This window comes from Sciurus carolinensis, assembly GCF_902686445.1.
Source record: "Sciurus carolinensis chromosome 14 unlocalized genomic scaffold, mSciCar1.2 scaffold_115_arrow_ctg1, whole genome shotgun sequence".
Lineage (NCBI taxonomy): Eukaryota > Metazoa > Chordata > Mammalia > Rodentia > Sciuridae > Sciurus > Sciurus carolinensis.
The window spans coordinates 1,488,387-1,513,065 of NW_025920107.1; the positions used below are offsets into that span (position 1 = coordinate 1,488,387).

At 40.1% G+C, this 24,679-nt stretch overlaps 1 pseudogene; it reads right to left on the minus strand.

Annotated features, from left to right (window-relative positions):
- Positions 1-24,679, minus strand: part of LOC124973275 (PRELI domain containing protein 3B-like) — a 58,098-nt pseudogene that overhangs the window by 26,253 nt on the left and 7,166 nt on the right.

Sequence of the window (24,679 nt, forward strand, 5' to 3'; positions counted from 1 at the left end):
GGGCACCCTTCTTGCACAATGGAGCCTAGGAAGTTTTATCAATGTGCTCAGTCACTCAGACCTTCAGGGACTGTTGCAGCAAGGGCCCTGGAAGGTTAGGCTACTGTTCAAGATGTCAGACTTTGGAAACAACCACAAGTTGCTGGTTCTGCAGGAATGCAGAATGCTGGATGTAGGGGGTCAGGAAAACTTCCAACAAGATTTCAAAGGCAGACCTTGGAGGCCAGGTAATGTGCAGCACAGTTGAAAACCCTGCAGGCAGCCCCTGGGAATATAAACTGTAGAGATGTCAGGAGATAGTCAAAGTTGCAGTGGAGATCTCTGAGATAAAGAAATGCCAGAAACAAGGGCTATTGTCTTAGGAAACCAGCAGGAATAGAACAGTGACAAGCCATCAGGAATGCCACTTGATCTGCAAAATAGAAGGCCACAGGGGTGGAGCTACACAAGCCCTTTGGGGAAAACATCACAATGCCATGTGGTCAAGATTCTGAATATGGAGCTAAAGGACCTGCTTGTCCTTCTGGATTTCAGTTTTGCTTTGGTCCCATTCCTTCTTTCTATGCCCATATTATTGTAAATGGAAATGTTTACTCAGTACATTTATATGTTGGATATTTGTAAATTTCTTTTACTTTTACAGGAACACACAATGTGGGATTGCCTTGAGCTTCAATTTCTTTGGACTTGAATTTGAGTATTCTTGGAACTCTTGGGACTATGGGAACTCTTGGAAATGAACTAAATGTATTTGGCATTGTCAGATGGCTATGAGTTTTTGGGAGCCATGGGTCAAATATTATAGTATGGATATGAGGTATACTTCAAAAGCTGACATGTGAGACAATGCAAGAAGGCTCAGAGTAGAAATGATAGAGTTTTGAGAGTCTTAATCTATGATTAAATCTTCTAATAGGGATTAATTCAGTGGTAACTGAAGTGGTAGTTTGTAGCTGGAGAAGGCTGGAACTGGAGTGTGGCTTTGGAGTACATATTTTTTATCTGGAGAGTGGACTCTCTCTCTCTCTCACTCTCTCTCTCTCTCTCTCTCTCTCTCTCTTTCTCTCTCTCTCTCACTCTCTCTCTCTCTCTCTCTCACTGCTCTCTGATAGCAATGTGCAATGTTTGCCTCTGCCACACTCTTCCACCATGATGTTCAGCCTTACCTCAAACCTCAAGAAATGGAGCCAGTCTTTTATGGGCTAACATCTCTGAAATCATGAGCCCTCAAATAAATTTTTCCTCCTTTAAAATTGTTCTGGTCAGATCTTTTAGTCACAGGAACAAAATAGCCAGTCAAAACAATCATGTATATCATAGCACTTGACAAATCCTAGAATTATTCACATAAGATTTATTATTTAATAAGTAAATTAATACTATGGAGATAGTAACAAAATGACATTCATGTTTTCTGGAACAGATAGATACTTGTACTTTTGTAAGTGCTTTACATATTTGTTTCCTCTTAGAAACTCTGAGTTTGGGCAGGCATGGTCATGTGCACCTGTAATCCTAGCTACTCAGGAGGATAATGAAGGAGAATGAAAAGCTTGAGATTAGCTTTGACAATTTAGTAAAACCCTGCCTCAGGAAAAAAAAAAATGGTGTGTTATCTATGTAGCTCAGTGGTAAATCAGTAAATTGTCTCTGGGGTCAATACATAGTACAAAACAATGAAAACAAAAACCCACTGAATTTGACTACTTTTAGTCACATCAGTTTGGGTACTTTTTCATTTAAACTGTGTCAATAAATTTAGGTAGAAGAAATACCTGAAATCCATGACTTCAACCTGAAATTAATCTTAAGGCTATAAAATGAGGTCCATGAAGGTCCATGTGTTCTGATATTCTGATGCATTTAGAGGCAGATTTCAAGAGGTAGATTTAAATTGAAGATAATCACTCCTGAGAAAGAAGACCAGAGAAGAATAAAGCATATGTATTTGTTTTTCAATTTTGTTCCATGTCAGGGTTTGCATTTTCTTTCCAAAAATACAATGCATTTTTAACTTGCAAACTTTTACTTCCCTATTTTTATTTTTGTGTTAACAGGTCTTAAACTACTTTATTTCCTTCTCATACTAGTTAATTCATAGTCCTTTATATTAGGAGCTTCTCCTCAATTTTAATACTTCAGTTTTATTCATGATGAATTCATGACCTGTAGTGTTGAGCATATTTTCTTTTTGACATGTGAATGTGTTAGAACCCTAGATTTTCATTGGTGTTATTGTTGAGTGATTAAGTATTGATAAAGAAGTAAATCATACTTCCTTTACCACATTTCTTCTGGATGCTCCATTCCAATGAAATCAATAATTAATAAAATGCTCATTAAAAAGAGCATTACATTCACATCCTGTGGTAAAATAAATATTTGAAAGACAGTAATTAGAAGATACATCTTCCACTGCATTCTGGGTGATCATATCTTGCTTCTTCCAGCCACTTTTTATCCCCTTGAGTCTTGGGAAGTCCTGTTTTCTCTCTTTGCTGCATAAAGAGGTTAGAATGGAAGTATCTCATTTGGCAAATTAGCCTTAAGGTGGAGCATTGAATCATGATTCTTATCAGACCAGGCATGGACTCTGAAGTCTCTGAAAACAGCAACTCATCCATTTCTCAGCTGCTAGCTCAAGGTAGTCACCACCCCTACACTGCCACCTCTGCCCAGTCTCACTAGAGGAAGCTTTCAAAGTTCTCAACCAGCAATATATCTTTCAGCTCTGTGAATGTCACAAAGTTATTATGGAAGGGGATGAACCAGCTCACCCCAAAAATCAGATGGATTGTATCTGACATGATGCCCTGTCCAACTCTGAGCTACCCTGAGCTTTCCCATGTTGTGCATGATGTGCTTAATGGAGCTGGGCCAGTCTAACATGGGAGAGAGGTTAGGCAAGTGTTTTTTATTCCCCATGACTCCATCTGCTCATGCATGCTGGATTTGGCCTGCTATATCTGGTATGGGCATTGCAGACTCTCATGGCCACAAGAGTTCCTTGCTATCCAGGTTTGTTCTGCCTTCTGGGCCTCTAGTTACTCTGAACTTTCCAGAGCCCTATGCCAAGCCATAACTTTGTGCCAACACCTTTTTTCCCTGTCTCCTCCTCCTCTGGAAAAGCCTGAGTCAAATGTAACTTGGAAAACTTTTCAAAACTGCCACTGGGTTTAGTTCATAATTTCATTTACTATGGCAAACATATCTCCACAATATTAACCAAGAGAATCAGCCTGTGGGGATTGGGAGAAAAATTTGACATAGTGAGCAAGGAACAGATTTTAGCCAGAAACCCATGCTCTGAGAGACAATCTTTCTTCATCTTTCCCATCAATGGTTTTGGACTTGACCTGTTCCTCTCCCATGGGGCCAAAATTCTATGAGCACAATTAACAGATCTTTCTCAGTTTTACATGCCAATAATGGGTGACATTAATCTTGAATCTTCCAGCATCTCTTTCATTAAATAAGAGTCACTTTCTCATAGTTTATTTTAGAAAGATATAAATTATACTACAACAATCTAGAAAAAAATGAAGAAACTCACTCTCTGGCATAGTAAAGTGTCTATTGAACTACCACTTTAGTACTTACAAAGTGTGGAACATATACAAATCAAGCTTCAAGTAAAATTTGTATCTGAAGAAGATTGACATAGTTCTTTACATTTTATTTCATTGTGGCCATGCATACTGCAGCAATAATGGTGTCCTATTATTTTCTACAAAATCTATCTTCCAGGTTCTTCCCAGTGAAGTTAATAGGGTTCTCTTTTTCATTAATTATCTCCTCAAAAATTTTCTAAATAATCTGTATAAACCACCAAATTTTATACAGAAACCCTTCTTTCATTTGAATTTCTCTTTATATATAACTTGCTTTAGAGAACAAATACACCCCCCCTTTTTTTTGTACTATATTGTCTTTGCAACTGGAGGTTAAAATCAAACCAGGCGATCCAAGATGGCGGCCTAGAGGGAGACTGCACCTCCGGTCGCTCCACAACCCAGGAGTTAAGAAAGGGGAGGCATTGAGAGACTCGGACTGAAGTGGAGCCACGGGTGAGTCTGCCCACTGGGTAAAGCTCGGCCCAGGGTGGCAGGCCCCAGATAGAGGTGGCTTATCGGAGCCGGGCAGGGCAGCTAGAGTCATCCACAGGCAGTCCTGCGCACTCGGCGGTGGGCCCCCGCCCACACAGCCAGCTTCTCCAGGTTCTCGGAACGGAACTGGCCCGCCTATGAGAGCCCTGTCTGAACAGAGCACGCTCCGAAGTCCCGAGCCCCTGCAGTGCAGTGTACTCCTGCAAAGAACCAGCGGAGAGGCTCGATCTGCAGTCAGCCTCAGGGAATAAGGGGGGCAGCAGGAGGACTGAAGTGGAGCCACGGGTGAGTCTGCCCACTGGGTAAAGCTCGGCCCGGGTGGCAGGCCCAGATAGAGGTGGCTTATCGGAGCCGGGCAGGGCAGCTAGAGTCATCCACAGGCAGTCCTGCGCACTCCGGCGGTGGGCCCCGCCCACACAGCCAGCTTCTCCAGGTTCTCGGAACGGAACTGGCCCGCTAGTGAGAGCCTGTCTGAACAGAGCACGCTCCGAGTCCCGGAGCTGCCTGCAGTGCAGTGTACTCCTGCAAAGAACCAGCGGAGAGGCCTCGATCTGCAGTCAGCCTCAGGGATAAGGTCAGGGCAGCCGGAGACCTCTTCAGGCGGCTCTGCCCACTCCGGCTGCGGGCTCTCTTCACGGGGCGATCCAAGATGGCGGCCTAGAGGGAGACTGCACCCCCGGTCGCTCCAGAACCCAGGAGTTAAGAAGGGGAGGCATTGAGAGACTCGGACTGAAGTGGAGCCACGGGTGAGTCTGCCCACTGGGTAAAGCTCAGCCCGGGTGGCAGGCCCAGATAGAGGTGGCTTAGCAGAGCCGGGCAGGGCAGCTTGAGTCTTCCCAAGGTAGTCTTCCACACTCCGGCAGTGGGCTCTTCCCACACGGCCAGCTGCACGGTGCAGGCCCACAGTGAGAGCATTTCCGCACAGAGCCAGTTCCAAAACGTGGAACCAGTAGGGGGCTAGGGGCAGTATTCTTCGAATGAGCTGCTTTATCAGATTCCTCCAAGACATCAGGCTACTGAAGGCTGGGAGGTGATACACTGGAAATCTACTGGGACACTATAAGCCAATAGTGGAAAACTGCAATATCTCAGGGTCCCACTGACAACTGACCATTATGAGAAAACAAGGGAAGAAAATGTCCCAAACAAACCTAGATACTACATCAATAAAACCCAATGACAGCAGAGCAGAAGAAATGTCAGAAAGGGAGTTCAGAATGTACGTAATTAAAACGATCAGGGAAGCTAATGAGGAGATGAAAGAGCAAATGCAGGCATTGAAGGAGGAGATGAAAGAGCAAATGCAGGCATTAAATGATCGCACCAATCAACAGTTAAAAGACCAAATACGGGAAGCAAGAGATCATTTCAATAAAGAGTTAGAGATACTGAAAAAAAAGCAAACTGAAATCCTTGAAATGAAGGAAACAATAAACCAAGTTAAAAACTCCATAGAAAGCATAACCAATAGGATAGAACACCTGGAAGACAGAACCTCAGACATTGAAGACAAAATATTTAACCTTGAAAACAAAGTGGAACAAACAGAGAAGATGGTAAGAAATCATGAACAGAATCTCCAAGAACTATGGGATATCATGAAAAGGCCAAATTTGAGAATTATTGGGATTGAGGAAGGCTTAGAGAAACAAACCAAAGGAATGAACAATCTATTCAATGAAATAATAACAGAAAATTTCCCAAATCTGAAGAACGAAATGGAAAACCAAGTACAAGAGGCTTATAGAACTCCAAACATACAAAATTACAACAGACCCACACCAAGGCACATTATTATGAAAATACCTAACATACAAAATAAAGACAGAATTTTAAAGGCCGCGAGAGAAAAGAATCAAATTACATTCAGAGGGAAACCAATAAGAATATCAGCAGATTTTTCAATCCAGACCCTAAAAGCTAGAAGGGCCTGGAACAACATATACCAAGCCCTGAAAGAAAATGGATGCCAACCAAGAATCTTATACCCAGCAAAACTTACCTTCAAATTTGACGATGAAATAAGATCCTTCCCATGATAAACAAAAGCTAAAGGAATTTACAAAAAGAAAGCCAGCATTACAGAACATTCTCAGCAAAATATTCCATGAGGAAGAGATGAAAAACAACGATGCAAATCAGCAACAGGAGGCGCTAGCCTAAAGGAATAGCCAAATAAAGGAGAAACCAAATCATGTCAAAAACAAATATGAGTCAATTGACTGGGAATACAAATCATATCACAATAATAACCCTGAATGTTAATGGCCTGAATTCATCAATCAAAAGACACAGACTGGCAGATTGGATTAAAAAGAAAAATCCAACAATATGCTGCCTGCAAGAGACACATCTCATAGAAAGAAACACCCATAGACTAAAGGTGAAAGGATGGGGACAAACATACCATGCACACGGACACAGCAAAAAAGCTGGAGTATCCATCCTCATCTCAGATAATGTGGACTTCAAACCAAAACTAGTCAGAAGGGATAAAGAAGGACATTACATGCTGCTTAAGGGAAGCATAAATCAGCAAGACATAACAATCATAAATATCTATGCCCCGAACATTGGCTCATCCACGTACGTCAAACAAATCCTTCTCAATTCCAGAAATCAAATAGACCACAACACAATAATACTAGGCGATTTTAACACACCTCTCTCACCACTGGATAGATTGTCCAAACAAAAATTGAATAAAGAAACTATAGATCTCAACAACACAATCAGCAATTTAGACTTAACGGACATATATAGAATATACCATCCAACAAAGAATGAATACACTTTCTTCTCAGCAGCACATGGATCCTTCTCTAAAATAGACCATATTTTATGCCACAAAGCTACTGTTAGTAAATACAAGAAGATAGAGATACTACCTTGTACTCTATCAGATCATAATGGATTGAAATTAGAAATAAATGACAGAATAAAAAACAGAAACTTCTCCAATACCTGGAGACTAAATAATACACTATTATATGATGAATGGATAACAGAAGACATCAGGAGGGAAATAAAAAAATTCTTAGAAGTAAACGAGAACAAAGACACATCATATCAAAATCTCTGGGACACTATGAAAGCAGTACTTAGAGGAAGATTTATTTCATGGGGTGCATTCAAAAAAAGAAGTAGAAATCAACAAATAAACGAGTTAACACTACAGCTCAAAGCACTAGAAAAAGAAGAGCAGACCAATACCAAAAGTAGTAGAAGACAGGAAATAGTTAAAATCAGAGCCGAAATCAACGAAATCGAAACAAAAGAAACAATCGGAAAAATTAATAAAATAAATAGTTGGTTCCTTGAAAAAATAAATAAAATTGATAAACCCTTAGCCACACTAACAAAGAGAAAGAGGGAGAAAACTCAAATTACTAAAATTCGGAATGAACAAGGAAACATCACAACAGACACGAGTGAAATACAAAACATAATTAGAAGCTATTTCGAAAATCTATACTCCAACAAAACAGAAAACCTTGAAGACATCAACAAATTTCTAGAGACATATGAACTACCTAAACTGAACGAGGAGGACATACACAACTTAAATAAACCAATTTCAAGCAATGAAATAGAAGAGGTCATCAAAAGCCTACCAACAAAGAAAAGTCCAGGACCAGATGGGTTCTCAGCCGAGTTCTATAAAACCTTTAAAGAAGAGCTCATTCCAATACTCCTCAAACTATTCCATGAAATAGAAGAGGAGGGAACCCTACCAAACTCGTTCTATGAAGCCAATATCACCCTGATACCTAAACCAGACAGAGACACATCAAGGAAAGAAAATTTCAGACCAATATCCTTAATGAACATCGATGCAAAAATTCTCAACAAAATTTTAGCAAATCGCATACAAATATATATTAAAAAGATAGTGCACCACGATCAAGTGGGTTTTATCCCAGGGATGCAAGGTTGGTTCAACATTCGGAAATCAATAAATGTCATTCACCATATCAACAGAATTAAAGTTAAGAATCACATGATTATTTCAATAGATGCAGAAAAAGCATTCGATAAAATACAGCATCCCTTCATGCTCAAAACACTAGAAAAAATTGGGGTAATGGGAACATTCCTAAACATTATAAAGGCCATCTACGCTAAGCCCATGGCTAATATCATTCTAAATGGTGAAAAACTGAAAGCGTTCCCCCTAAAAACTGGAACAAGGCAGGGATGCCCTCTTTCACCGCTTCTATTCAACATCGTCCTTGAGACTCTAGCCAGAGCAATCAGACAAACCAAAGAAATTAAAGGGATACGAATAGGAAAAGAAGAACTCAAACTATCCCTGTTCGCTGATGACATGATTATATATTTAGAGGAACCTGGAAATTCCACCAGAAAACTTTTAGAACTCATAAGTGAATTCAGTAAAGTAGCAGGTTACAAGATCAATGCTCATAAATCCAATGCATTTTTATACATAAGTGATGAATCTTCAGAAAGAGAAATTAGGAAAACTACTCCATTCACAATAGCATCGAAAAAAATAAAATACTTGGGAATCAATCTCACAAAAGAGGTGAAAGACCTCTACAATGAGAACTACAGAACACTAAAGAAAGAAATTCAAGAAAACCTTAGAAGATGGAAAGATCTCCCATGTTCCTGGATAGGCAGAATTAATATCATCAAAATGGCTATACTACCTAAAGTTCTATACAGATTCAATGCAATTCCAATTAAAATCCCAATGATGTACCTCGCAGAAATAGAGCAAGCAATTATGAAATTCATCTGGAAGAATAAAAAACCTAGAATAGCTAAAGCAATCCTCAGTAGCAAGAGCGAAGCAGGGGGTATTGCAATACCAGATCTTCAACTCTACTACAAAGCAATAGTAACAAAAACGGCATGGTATTGGTACCAAAATAGACAGGTAGATCAATGGTACAGAATAGAGGACATGGACACAAACCCAAATAAATACAATTTTCTCATACTAGACAAAGGTTCCAACAATATGCAATGGAGAAAAGATAGCCTCTTCAACAAATGGTGCTGGGAAAACTGGAAAACTATATGCAATAGAATGAAACTAAACCCCTATCTCTCACCCTACACAAAACTCAACTCAAAATGGATCAAGGACCTCGGAATCAGACCAGAGACCCTGCATCTTATAGAAGAAAAAGTAGGTCCAAATCTTCAACTTGTTGGCTCAGGATCAGATTTCCTTAACAGGACTCCCATAGCACAAGAAATAAAAGCAAGAATCAACAACTGGGATAGATTCAAACTAAAAAGCTTTCTCTCAGCAAAGGAAACTATCAGAAATGTGAAGAGAGAGCCTACAGAGTGGGAGAATATCTTTGCCAACCATACCTCAGATAGAGCGCTAATTTCCAGAATCTATAAAGAACTCAAAAAACTCTACACGAAGAATACAAATAATCCAATCAACAAATGGGCTAAGGAAATGAACAGACACTTCACAGAAGAAGATGTACAAGTAATCACCAGATATATGAAGAAATGTTCAACATCCCTAGTAATAAGGGAAATGCAAATCAAAACCACCCTAAGATTTCATCTCACCCCAATTAGAATGGCGATTATCAAGAGTACAAGCAACAATAGGTGTTGGCGAGGATGTGGTGAAAAAGGAACACTCATACATTGCTGGTGGGGTTGCAAATTAGTGCAACCACTCTGGAAAGCAGTGTGGAGATTCCTCAGAAAGCTTGGAATGGAAACACCATTTGACCCAGCTATCCCACTCCTTGGCCTATACCCAAAGGACTTAAAATCAGCATACTACAGAGATACAGCCACATCAATGTTCATTGCTGCTCAATTCACCATAGCCAGATTGTGGAACCAACCTAGATGCCCTTCAGTTGATGAATGGATAAAGAAACTGTGGCATATTTATACAATGGAATATTACTCCGCAATGAAGAATGATAAAATTATGGCATTTGTAGGCAAATGGTCGAAATTGGAGAATATCATGCTAAGTGAGATAAGCCAATCTCAAAAAACTAAAGGACAAATGATCTCGCTGATAAGCGGATGAGGACATATAATGGGGGGTGGGAGGGGCTAGCATTAGGTTTAGGGTTAGGTTTAGAGTTAGGCTAAGGAGAGCAGTAAGAATGAAGGAAAGAAGGACTGTGTAGAGGGAAAAGAGGGGTGGGAGGGGTGGGAGGTGTGGGAGGGGTGGGGGGGAGGGGAAAAATATAATAAACATCATTACCCTATGTAAACGTAAAAAAAATAAATAAATAAAAAAAATAAATAAAAAAATAAAATCAAACCATATTTTCATATGATTTCATTTTACTCCTCCAGAAGCTCAAAGGCATACGAATTACTACCTTTCAAATTTTCAGTATAATAATCCTATTTATAAGTGCATTTAAATTCTAAAATATAGTTCAGAAATGATAAGTGAAAAAATATCAAAGAAAATACAAGACTTAGAAATTGTAACTCTTTGTATTCAGTTCTTCAATGTGCATATCTCAGTACTTCCATGAAAAACAAAACATCAACCCCAAGTTGATTTATAATTTTATACAATTGAATATATTTACTTACAATTACAGGAAATTTTTTTTATTATATAAATAGTTGCCAATTTGATGTGTTTGCTAAAATGTGTCATTTGATCAAATTGATTTCATGGGTTTCTCAACTTGTTTCCATTACTCTTCTCAGTTATAGTAACTGTCAATAACTTCTCTGAAAATTATTTTTAATTTCATGCATTTTATGTTCCCTTTTATGAACTATAGGCCAGGCAGGCTTGCAAAAAATTTGTGATAACATTAATAGGATGTTTGACAAAATTCCCTCAAAGAAAAAACTATTACCAATCTCAATATATTATATTGGGTATATGAATTAAGATAAGAAAAACTCTTTGAGTGATATATATAGCTATATATGAAATAATCAAAAAGGATTCTTGCTGCTATTTATTATTGTTGCAAACTGTACCAAGATGCACTGGCCACTTAAAATATTTGAATATAAATTCATCGATATACTCTTCCTTTACTGTTCTACCTCAATGTTATTCAAGAGGATTTCTAGGACCTGTAATATTGGCATGACTAGAAAACATTATACATATTCTAAAACCAAAATTCCATGCCAGAACTTTTGAATTAGTCTTCCTATTAGCAACATATCCAATTCATATTGGTGCTCATTAAAATTAGGAAGCAATCTTCTAACTCCTTTGAGTACAATTTACTCCTTTGAGAAACATGAAAAATTTATTTTATAAAATTTAATTATAACCCCCAAATACATATCCTTATGTTTACATTTATTTTACATTTTATTTCACAAAAGTGTAGCATATACACTTTTTTTTTTTAACTTAGGTCATCTCCTTTCTTTAGAGTAATATATTAGGCAAAAAATCTTACTTTTAAAATATCTTATTTAATAATTGACATACCTCAATTTGTGAGAGCCAGTTTTCCTGACTCTCATTGTGTCAAATTAAAAATGCTCTCAATGATCACATGACCAATGTGCCATTTATAAACTTATTCTTATTTCAGTATCCATTGAGATACAGGGATGTGCCCATTGGTTTATCTCAAGAGGAATGGCAATGCCTGGACAGAACTGTATTTGTAGACTATGTTGATCCGCAAGAAATGTCAGGGAATTTGATTTTAGGGTAGACAATGATGGCTGAAAATATTTAGAATCTCTTTTCATTGAAATAGGCTTTCAGGACCAACAGTCTTCTGCACTCAGTGCCAACAAAGTGTCTTTGCTCTCCCTCTTTGAATATTTAGGAAGCTTTTCATCATAGCCCTTTCAGCATGGTGCATGTTCTAATCTGGAGTTCTGCCATCAGATGCTGTGTTCCTCATGCCATTAGCAGGCTCTTATGTCATCCACTGGCTTGTAGTCAGCATCCTCCTCGGGGCTGGCACTTGGCTGATCAAGAGAAAGAACACATGTGTGAACACAGGCCAGTCAATTCTGCATCTCCAGGTGAGTTGAGGTGACCCTGGATTTCCCAGCAGGTAAATTTCTGAGTGCTGCTTAGCTGTAAGACCACAGCCAAGGAGGTGTGGCCTTCCAGGTGTAGTGAGCACAGAATATCTCTCCTGGCATGTCAGCACCATCATATCCTCTGTCAAACATCCTGAGTGAATGACTCCCATGACTCCATATGAGCCTTCAGAAGATGCACCACCTTCACCCAGAAGACACACTTCCCAGGTTCCAGCTGTCAAATGGATGAAATTTCTTGGAAAAAAGGAGCAAAAAGCAAAATTGGATGTGAGGTGTCCCAATTTAAAAATGCTTAGCAAACCATGCTCACTGCATGCTCAAATGCCAGGAGCTCTCACCAGCCATTATTCAGTGTGGTTGCTAGACACCTAGGCTATTTTCCTGACTAGGATATTATGAGTATGCCCAGTCCCAGAGGATTTGTTTCAAAAGGAAATAGCCCTGGATCCGGTGCTCAGCTTGGTGATCCATGTGTCCCCAAGCACAACTCCACCCAACCAGGCCCCCTGGAACTGGTGGGGGATAATTGCCTGCTGTCAGGATGCCCAGTGAGGCCAAATGAATGCAGTAACACCTAGTGGACCTGAAGTTTAGTGTGAGCTGTCAGACTTCAGAGGAGATTCTTGTCCTACCTGGTCCTGGAGGGATCCATAAAGCATGAGACTGTGCTCTCCTGGCAGAAGAGGTTAGAATCACATTTTGGAAAAACCAGAGTTCCCTGACACTCACTCACTTCTTCTTTTGTCTAATCATCACAACTGAGTTGGTGCTTGTTTTCACTCTTGGTCTGAAGCAGCCAGGAGCGGAAACTTCTGTGGTTGCCATGGGAACAGTGATGCCATCATGCTGTCAGACCTTTTCTCTGTGACCTCAGGCATAATCTGAAATGTAGGCATGAGGACACTGGAGCCACTCCTCAAACTTCATGTTGCTCAGGGCTCAGAAAAACCCTCTGGGGACAGAAACCCTCTGTTCTCCAAGCAGAGCATGGAATCCCCAAGCCATTCACAACTGACCTATATGAAACCTACCTCTTCTACCTGAATAGAGGAGCTCTCCCATTTTTGCTCACATGTAACATGAGCACTGGTAATAAAGTGAGGCATTGTCCTAAGTGTAACTGAATGCAACTGAATCATTGAGAGTACAGGGATATGAATTTCAACACTTCTTTCACTGTAACAAATCTTGAGAGTAAAATTTATGAACATACCGAGAGGAAGACTGAAATTGGATGAGGAATGTTTCCATTCTTCCAGGAAATATGGGTCCTGGTAATCCAGACCCTGAGAGCCATCACCACTTGCCTTTGCCTGTTTATATTTCCTGAAAACTTCTGGCTAAGTTGATGAGATATTTCCTCATTGAAGAAAACTGGCCTTTCCCAGAAGAAACACCTTCCTCTACCTTACCCCTACCTAAGTTGATAGGCAAGATCCAAAACCAGCACTGGCTTCTGTATTTTGCACAGCACCCTGTTGGTTAGAATACTCCAAAGTAAAATGCCAAAAGGAAAACATTAAAAAAAAACAAGAAAGGTGTCAGTACTTTGTGAATGTAATGGCTAAGGATGCAATGGTGAATGATCTCCAAAATCTTTCATACTAACAACCTGAATATATTCTCATAGCAACAAACTCGTACCTGTCCTCTTGCCCTGTCCATGGATCACTCATATAATATTGTGCTCAGGAAACAGCTACAACCAGTTTCCTCCTTAAGTAAAGATGGAATAATTCTTTCACTCAGGACACAATCCTAGTCCAAGGGGGTTCAGATGCAAAAAAGGTTATTTTTAAGATTGTTGTGAAAAGGAGAATTAAGAATTCCTTAGTCTGTGATTGGATTTTTCTAGGTATCATTTTCTGCATAGAACTTCACAGATGCAGAACCTGAGGGGATCAATTCATGTACCTTAAAGGAGCTATTCCTGTGTTGACAATGTAGCCCATCTGGTAGGGCACTGGTTTTGGAAGCAGAAAGACAAGGTTTCAAATTCCTAGCACCAAGGGAGTGGAAGAATTGAAGAGAAAACACTTCTGAGTGTGCAAACCTCCTATCCTCTCAAAATTTTTTCTTCTTCTCCGCTCTTATTCAATGGAATCAACACTGGTCAACAACTACCAGTTTCACCTGCAAGCAATTTCCATTGACTCCCTTCAGCTGGGAACTGCACTCAAAGGGAGCAGTGCATCCCCAGTCAATTGCATTGTTTAAGAGTTCTTTATTTCTTCACATTTTTCAACTCTTGTTAGTTCAGACATTACATCTCAGTAATGAATACGCTATGACCATCTTTTTGTAGCAATTCTTCTGATAGGCAATGTGCACCAGCTTGCAGTGGCACAGAATTTAAAATAACACCTCACTGGCCCTTGCCAATTTCAAGGCTTTTTGGACACACTCCCAGAAGCCAATGAAGGGGACTTCCATACCGGAGCACTTTGCATGTGAACCACAAGGTGAACTGGAAAACCAACAAGGGAAGACAAAAGACAGCCGCCCCTGGTCCAGATTTCTAGTCAGTTTAATTTTGTATTGGCTTGCATATAACTTCAGGAAAAATGGTAGGATTTGGGCCTGAATCCTTGTTAGTTTGTGTTGATAGCATTCAGGAGAAAGGGGGAATTTACCACCTACTCTCCCAGTATCATTGGATCTCCAGTGTCAAAAGAAATCGAGTAGAAGTAGAGACTCTTGTTCATTTTCATGAATGCACTGTTAATTTTCACACGAAGAGACTCTTGTTAATTTTCAAGAGATGCACTGTAGAAGTGGGAAAAGCATATGTTGTTCTCATGTTTACCATGGAACTGAGGCTTATTGGAGTGTGCTTTGCAGGGAAAGGGAAGAAAAAATCCATTCACTGCAAGAATTCACACTGAAAGGAGGAAACCAGAGACATTAGACATGCTGCAGGTTGGTGGTGGGTAGAAGCAAGTCAAGAAATAAAAAGCATTTGAAAATTTGCAAATGCCTGCGGTACAAGATCCCTGCTCAGTCAGTTTGATCTCACATTTTGATAATCTTGAACCACTCCTGTTTTTATATTCCATTTTGGTCTTCACTTTTACCTTTTAGCAGAGCTCTTTCTGTTTACATTTGTGATGTGGTTTGCAGTATTTATTTCAAGAGCTGTGTTGAGTGCTGCATATTCCAAATTCAACTCATTTAATTTGAGGTTCATGGGCATAAGTGCTGTGTTTTAAAGAAAGCCTTTTCTCCTGGTTCTTGTGCCAGATAAACTTTGAATCAGCATCTGTATAATCAGTTGTCCCTTGAGAGCAACAAGACAGAGTCACGAGTTGGCAAGGACCTTGAGGTCCTTGCAATAGGAGTTAGGATCTGTAAAGATGTTTCCTTACAGAAGGAACTGGCACGTACTATTTCCTGTATTTGTAGAGTATGTTGAACCTGAAGACATGTTGTGGAATTTGAGGGTAGACCACGATGGCTGAAAAGGTTTAGAATGTCTCTTCATTGAAGTAGGCTTTCATCACCAACAGCCTTCTGCATTTGTTTCCAACAAAATGTGCTCATCCTCCCTCTTTGAATATTTATCTTGGAAGCTTTTCGTCATAGCCCTTTCAGAATGGTGTATGTTCCAATCTGGAGTTATGCCATGTGATGGTGTGTTCCCCATGCCATCAGCAGGCTCCTATGTCATCCACTGCCTTGTAGTCAGATTCCTTCTCGGGGCTGCTGAGAGGACTGGAGGGAATTTTACACAGAGACTTGTGCCAGGATGGCACTCGACAGGTCAAGAGAAAGAGCACATGTGTGAACACAGATAGGACAGATATTTCTGCATCTCAAGGTGAATTGAGGTGGCCCTGGAATTTGCCATGAGGTAAATTTCTGAGTGCTGCTTAGTTGTAAGGTCACAGCCAAGGAGGTGTGACCTTACAGGTGTAGTGAGTACAGAATATCTCTCCTGACATATCAGCACTATCTTATCCTCTGTCAAATACCCTGAGTGAATGACTCCCATGACTCTATATAACCCTTCAGAAGATGCATCCAAATTTACCTAGAAGACCCACTTCTCAAGTTTCAGCTGTCACCTGGCTGAACTTTCTAGGCAAAAAGGAGCAACCTGAAAGATTGTGTGTGAGGTGTCGCAATTCGAAGATCACTTAACACACAATGCCCACTGCATGCCCACCTGCCAGGAACTCTCACCAGCCATGATTCAGTGCGCTTGCTAGGGCCCGAGGCTATTTTCCTGACTAGGATATTCCGAGTATACCCAGTTCTGGAGGATTTGTTTCAGAAGGAAATAGTGTTAGAACCTGTGCTCAGCTAGGTGATCCATGTGTCTCCAAGCACACCTCCACCCAACCAATCCCACTGGAACTGGAGGGGAATAATTGCCTGCTGTCAAGATGCCTGGTGAGGCCCATATTCAAGGTTGTGAATGGCTACTGGAGGCCTGCACCTTCCACCTAGATAGAGGAGCACTCCCACTTTGCTCTATTGTCACACGAGCAATGGTAACCAAGAGAAGCATTGTCCTGAGTGTAACTGAATGCCACTGAATCATTGAGAGATCAGGGATATGAATTTCAGCCCTTCTTTCACTGTAATAAATCTTGAGAGTAAAAACTACAAATATAATGAGAGGAAGATTGAAATTGGATGAGGAATGTTTCCTTTCTGCCAGTAAATATGGGTCCTGGGAACCCAGACACCAAGAGCCATCACCATTTTCCTTTGCCTGTTTATATCTCCTGACATCGTCTGGCTATGCTGATGAGGCATTTCCTCATTGAAGGAAACTGGCCTTTCCCAGGATAAACAGCATCCTCTACCTCACCCTTACCTGAGATGATAGGCAAGATCCAGAACAAGTACTAGCTTGTGCATTTTGCACAGTACCCTGCTGGTTATAATTTTCCAAAGTAAAATGCCAAAAGAGAAATAAAAAAAAAGAAGGTGTCACTACATTGTGAATGTAATGGTTGGGGATGTAATGCCAAATGATCCCAAAAATCTCCTTTCATACTAACAACCTGAGCATATACTCATAGCCACATACTCATGCCTTTCCTCTTGCCCTGTCCTCCATGAATCACTGTTATAATTTTGTGCTGGGGGACCAGCTACAACTGGTTTCCTCCTCAAGTTAAGATGGGATAATTCTTTCCCTGAGGACACACCACTAGACTGTGGGTCTTGAGATGCAAAAAAGTTTATTTGCAACATTGTTGTGAAAATGAGAATCAAGAATTCCTTAGTCTTTGATTGCCTTTATCTAGGCATACTTTTCTGCATAGAACTTCAAAGACACAGAACCTGAGGGGATCAATTCATGTACCTTAAAGGAGCTGTTCCTGTTTTGAGGATATATCCCATCTGATGGTGTGTGAGGTGAAAAGGCAGGGGTTCAAATCCCTTGCACCAAGAGAGTGGAACATTTGAAGAGAAAACACTTCTGAGTGTGCAAAACCTCCTATCTTCTCAAACTTTTTCTTTTTCTCCTCTCTTATTCAACGGAATCAGCACTGTTCAACAACTACCAGTTTCAACTGCAAGCAATTTCCATTGACTCCTTTCAGCTGGGAGCTGCACTCAAAGGGAGCAGTGGATCCCCAGTCAATTGCATTGTATAAGAGTACTTCTTTCTTCACATCTTTCAACTGTCCTTAGTTCAGATGTTACATCTCAGTGATGAGTACACTATGACCATATTTTTCCAGCAAATTCTACTGATAGGCAATGTGCACTGGCTTGCAGTGGCACAGAATTCAAAATAACACCTCACTGACCCTTGTCAATTTCAAAGACATACTCCCAGACTGCCAATGAAGGGGACTTCCACACTGGAACACTTTGCATGTGAACCACAAGGTGAACTGGAAAACCAACAAGGGAAGACAAAAGACAGCCACCCCTGGTCCTGATTTTCTAATCAATTTATTTTTTATGGTCTTGCTTATGACTTGAGGGAAAATGGTAAGATTTGGGCCTGAATCCTTGTTAGTTTGTGCTGATAGCATTCAGGAGAAAGGGAGAATGTACCACCTACTCTCCTTATATCATTAGAGCTCCAGTGTGAAAAGGAACAGAGCATGTGTAGAGACTCTTGTTAATTTTGATGGATGTCTTCAAGAAATGCACTGTAGAAGTGGGAAAAGCATATCTTTTTCTCATGTTTACCATGGAACTGAGGTTTATTGGAGTGTGCTTTGCAGGGAAAGGGAAGAAAAAAATTCATTCATTGGAAGAACTCACACCGAAAGGAGGAAAGCAGAGATATTAGACATGCTGCAGGTTGGTGGTGGGTAGAAGCAAGTCAACAAATAAAAAGCATTTGAAAATTTGCAAATGCCTGTGGTACAGGATCTCTGCTCAGTCAGTATGATCCCACATTCAGATATTCTTGAACCACTCCTGTTTTGATATTCAGTTTTGCTCTTCACTTTTGTCTTTTAGCAGAGCTTTTCTGCTCACCTTTGTGATGTTGTGGTGCAGTCTTTATTTTGAGATCTAGGTTTGGTGCTGCATATTCCAAATTCAACTCAATTAAATTGAGGTTCATGCAAATAAGTGCTGTGTTTTAAAGAAAGCCTTTTCTCCTGGTTCTTGTGCAAGAAAAACTATGAATCATCATATGTATAATCAACTGTCCATTGAGAGCACCAAGAAAGAACTGTGAGTTTACCAGGGCTTTGAGGTACTTGCAAGGGGAGTTAGGGTCTGTAATGATGGTTGCTTACAGAATAAACTGGCAAGTAGTACATCCTGTATTTGTAGAGTATGTTGAACCTGAAGACATGCCATGGAATTTGAGGGTAGATGATGATGGCTGAAAAGTTTCAGAATGTCTTTTCATTGAAATAGGCTTTCATCACCAACAGCCTTCTGCACTGGGTGCCAACAAAATGTCCTTGCTCTCCCTCTTTGAATATTCATCTTGGAAACTTTTCATCATAGCCCTTTCAGCATGGTGCATTTTCCAATCTGCATTTATGCCATGTGATGATGTGTTCTCCATGCCATCATTAGGCTCTTATATCATCCACTGGCTTTTAGTTGGCATCCTCCTGGGACTAAAAAGAGGACTGGTTTGAATTTTCCACAGGGCTTTGTGACAGGCTGGCACTAGGCTGGTCAACAGAGAGTGTTGTCAGATGTGGGTTGGCCTCTTGGGAATGGAGTGAGTGTGATGGTGCCCCTTAACTGAGACACTGTGAGCTAGGTTCTGTGATGCAGACTCAATTTATTCAGGAAGTGCAATAGTTTATATATAAAGTGAGAACCAATCATTTAAATGAGATAGCCAGGACACTGCTCAGGTTACATGTTTACAATACTGTACTACAGGGAAGAGCAGACTTCTACTGGGAACCAGGAAGGCCCAAGAGGCATTGGATCATCATAGAATGTTCTCATGTGACATGAAGAGAGCCCAGTGTTCTGTGCTCAAGCCCAGTCCATACCTTGGATCCATGCCTGGTACACACCAGGATTCTCCTCATTTCTCCCCTTTTACTTTTTTGCCATCATAACCTGAGTTAACATGACCTGTCTAGTCTCAGTTTTTGAGGTTCTGTTACAAAGGCAGTGAATACATAGAAATGATATTACAATGCCACCAAGGTAGAGGCCAAATAATGTAATATTTACAGGATCAAATAAGGAGGTGATTTTGTTCCATAATCGTGTGAAGAAAGAAGCATATAGTACAAGTTGGTCTCGGGTTTCATTGATTGACATGATTGCATGTCCTAGTTTAAGCATTAAGTTTTGAAACCAGGCGTTCCAAGGAGCTCTCAAATATGTACTTAATTCTTGCCTCCATTTAGTCACATTGTCACGTCTTACCATAGTATCACAAACATAGGGTAATGTGGGATTACATTGCAGATGCATTGTCATTTGCATAATATCTATTCTTTCATTCATGAGATCCATTTGTTGTTGCAAATTTAGGATACCCCCTTGTATTAATGTATTAGTTTCATGTTGAACAGCGAAGGCTTCAATGACTTTAGTAGCCTGCACATTTAGCACTGCAGCATTAGCACCAGTCTGTACTAAGGCTATCATGGCAGCAGTTGAAGCAGATAGAGCAGCAATGATGATACTTGCAAGCAATGCAGTAAGTCCAAAATCTCTTTTAGCATGTATTAACTGTACATTTTTCATAAGAGCGATTGGTTGAATAGTATGAGTATCATTTGATACAGCCCAAATGTAAGGAGGTACTCTAGCTAACAATGCAGTTGAAAACCCAGGAGACCAACAATTGGTCAGGAAGCACTGTATAGAATTATCACAATATACAGACATATTGGTGGTTTGATTAGAGACAATGAAATAAAATGGATGCTGAACACAGAGAGGCAGATTAAATATTTGTGAAGATGTTCCATTAAAGCGAGTTCATTGAGGAAAAGCATAGCTCCTATATGTAAACATCTTTGCTGATTGCATAACAATTGAGTACCTAACAGTGAGGCACTTTCAGAAGAATTATAATACATTTTCTGTGAGCTTGGGGCAGGTTCTGAGGCATTTATTACTAAAGGTCTGGCAAAGGATGAAAGCTGCTGGGTAACTCTAAAGGGAGTGTGACTTTGCACACACTGGCGGGGATGGATGTCTGCTAATGGCCTAATTTTGTTTACATTTTTAATGATATTGGCAGGAATCCATGGGCAGACAGGCAAACCAGGGAAGGCATTTGTAGAACTATTATTAGATACAGAAGATAATTTAACCAGTCTAACACCTGTTATGTTTCCTATAGTATGATCTAGGAGAGTATCATGGCATAAGCAAATCACTTGATCACATAATGAGAGTTCAGAAGTGGAAGAACAATTGGACAACTTCATGAATAGCCAACTACCAGTAGTGTTAACAGTAGTATTAAATTGAGCTTGACGAGGAGGTGCTGAAGTGGCAGGAATGCCTATATAAGTATTAGAAGTTAAAATAGAAGGCAGGAGATCTGTATCTAAGCCTAATGGCATCACCATGGATGGATTGGGGATCCCAATAATTGTTGCACCAGTGCGGTGAGAGTTGGCAGTGATAATAGCACACATTAGTAAAAACAAAGTGGATGGAGAAGTATCACCTTCAGGAGTCATTTGTTGAGCCTACTGAGCTACCCTTTTTAATCTCCCTCAAGTTATGGGAGGTGCATGGTGACCTCTTTTCTTTCTTCATTTTTCTTGTGTGTTTGATGATTGTCCTTGTCTGGCTGAGGAGCCCTCTGTGTCCTCAAGGCCGAGGCTCTTCAGTTCCTCTGTTGGGGTTTGCGAACATCTTTTCTTGTTGCCCTCCATGCGACATAGCGGGCTTGACCAATCTTGTTGGTATCCAAATTGGCATGGATTCACCTTCTGGGAAAACACAAGTAAAACCTCGCTCACCCCTGAGTTAGTAAAGGGTGTGGTTCACGAAGGCAATTAGATAGGGGGTCCTTCCAATACACCAATGGCAGAGGAGTGTAACTGGGAAAAGAACCCCAATGCTTTATGGCTGGTGAAATACTGTGGTCATCAAAGGTTAGGAAATTCAGAGTGAACAGAATGTGATTGAGTGTGTATGATGGGGGCATATGCGTTCCCTCTTCTCCCCCTTTTTCTTTTTGTAGCTGAGTTTTTATAGTATGGTGTGTTCTTTCTACAATTTCTTGACATTGTGGATTGTATGGGATTCCTGTAATTACCTTGATATTCCAAGTAGATGCCCAACTTTTTAATTTGTTTGAGGTATATGCAGGTCCATTGTATGTTTTGATGGCCCAAGGCACACCCATAAATAGTATGGCACCCATGCATGCTTGAACAACATGTTTTGCAGTTTCACCAGTTAATGGAGTGGCATATGTGAATTTGGAATACATATCTACAATGACGTGTACATACTTCCCAAATCATGGTATGTGAGTGATGTTCATTTGCCATACCTTATTAGGTGAGAGACCCCTAGGATTTATACCTTGTGGCTGTAATGGTCCCAAAGGCAATAGAGGGGTGCATTTTCTGCATGACTGTGTGAGATGTCTGCATTTTTGGATAGTCAATTGGGGATACAAAGTTTTTATGGACTTACTGGAAAAATGGAACTTGGCATGTAACTCACGTGCTTGCTGTAAGGCTTCTTGTTGTGTTAACATTATGTATCTATCAATTTCATCATTACCTTCAGAGATAGGTCCTGGAAAATAGGAGTGTGCTCTCACATGTTGTATATACCAAGGAAATTGCCTATGTTCTAAGATGAACTTTAATTCCTGTAAATCAAGATCTATTGCCTTGTCTTGAACACAAACTGAGGAGTGAGCTATGCCCTTACTTACTTGTACAACATAAATGCTATCTGAAATCACATTTAGAGGCTCCTTTTGCAATTGCTCTAAGGCTAAAGAAAGTGCTCTTAATTCTCCTTGTGGAACTGAGCCTCCATGGGGGGGTTCTGTGCTTTTTAGATGAGGAAGGTTCATGATAAATGAATCCATAATTGTATTTATTAGCATCTGTAAAAAGGGTTGCAGCCCCTGGAATAGGTTTACCAGTGGGCCAACAAAAGGGAGTGGGTTTCAATTGTTATGTTTTTAATCCCTGTATAAGTCTGTCAGGAGGATAATGTGAATCAATAATGCCTGGGATTCCACTAATTAGAGTCTGGGAAAGCAGTTCAGTCATAATAAAATGATCTATCTTATGTTTTTCTAATGGCATGATAAGGATATCAGGGTCCTTATTAAAGACCTTGTGAGTTACATCTCATAACTGTAGACCCAGAAGACCCCAAAGCTGTGTAAAGGTGTAATTTTCTGTGTTTTGCTCTAAGCTAAATGCACCCAATATATTGGACCTTGTTGATATAGCACCCCTATTGGTAACCCAGGCGTGGCTATGCAAATGGCTTGTATGGGAAGACTTGGATCATATCTGATTAACTGAGCTTGCTTTAAAACATCATTTACTTCATTAATAACTTCTTTAACTTGGGTGGGTTGTTAGGTGTCTTTTTGAAGTTGGGTTGGCATTCCCCTTTAATAAGCTAAATAATGGTGCCAGCTGAGCAGTGGAAATAGGAATAAAATTCCTTAACCAATTGATTTGGCCACACAATTGTGGTAGTTCAGACAATAAATAACTGTTTTGTACTAACAGTTGTGGTCTTGCTGGAGAAATACATTTCCATAATTTAAAACCTAAAAATGTAAATGGGGCTACCTGTTGAATTTTTTCTTCTGCAACCTTAAGACCTAATACTTATAAATTTTTTAAAAGTTGTTGAAGGCACTTATTTAAGTAGTCTTGTCCCTGATGTGCTAATAATATATCATCCATGTAATGTATAATAAGGCATTTTTCTTGTAGAGGCCTTGTGGCATGACTGACATAATGCTGACAAATGGTTGGACTATTTTTCTTTCCTTGAGGCAATACTTTCCAATGATACCTTTGCATAGGGAGCTGATGATTGGGCCTGTATACTGAGAAGGCAAAGTAAGGCCTATCCTTTTCATGAAGAGGAATAGAGAAAAAACAGTCCCTAATATCAAGTATAATTATTTGAAAATTAAAGGGAATGGCAGCTGTGTGTGGTAAACCAGACTGTAAATTTCCCATTTTTTTATGTGAGCATTCACAGCCCTCAGATCCTGTAATAGTCTCCATTTTGATTTATCCTTTTTCTGTATGACAAAAATTGATGTATTATGTGGACTTGTAGATGGTTCAATATGACCCTTGTCTAGCTGTTCTTGTACTATGAGCTTTAGGTGTTTTAGTTTTTCATTTGGTATAGGCCACTGTTCCACCCAAATGGGATCTTGAGTGTCCTACTGCAATGGAATAGGTTCAGGTTTTTGCACTAATGGAACAGTGGCCCTTAGAATTGGGGGGGGCAATTACTGCACCTTGTTTTATTTGCACAACAATATCTTGGTAAAATTCTCTATCATCAGTGTTTAGCACAGCATCCATTTCCTGTAGAATATCCCTGCAAGTTCATAGGCAATCCTTCTGCCAACAAGGGTTTAATGGCTCCCTTTTCCCCATCAGGATCTTTCCAAATGACAGGGTGAATTACTTCTCTGGTAGGTTGTAGTCCTCCTACTCCTTGAATATTGGGACCAGTTTAGTTTTCCATTTCATTTTTTCTGCTTCTTCCATCCTAATAATAGTAACATCAGCTCCTGTGTCACCAACACCCTTGAAAGGAACTCTATCTAACTGGGGCACCATCCGAGCTTTGGCCTCAGATATTGAAATGGTCCACATTATTTTGGGATGTCCTCTTACTTGCAGGGCTGAGGACTGCCCTGTGCCCTGTTTAAAGGCTTTCTATCAACATTCTCTTTAGAACGACAATCACGTGTCCAGTGGAACCCTTTTCTGCATATAGGGCATTTAGAGGGTGGTATTTTTGGTTTTACTTTATTTTGTGTACTCCCTAGCCTACTAGGGGACTCTTTCTGATAATGGCCTAATCCTCCACATGACCAATAAGTTTGCTTTTTAGTCCCCTTGTTGCTCTCAACTTCCTTCAACTTCATGCATGCAGAAAAACTTCAGCTAAAGCAGCAG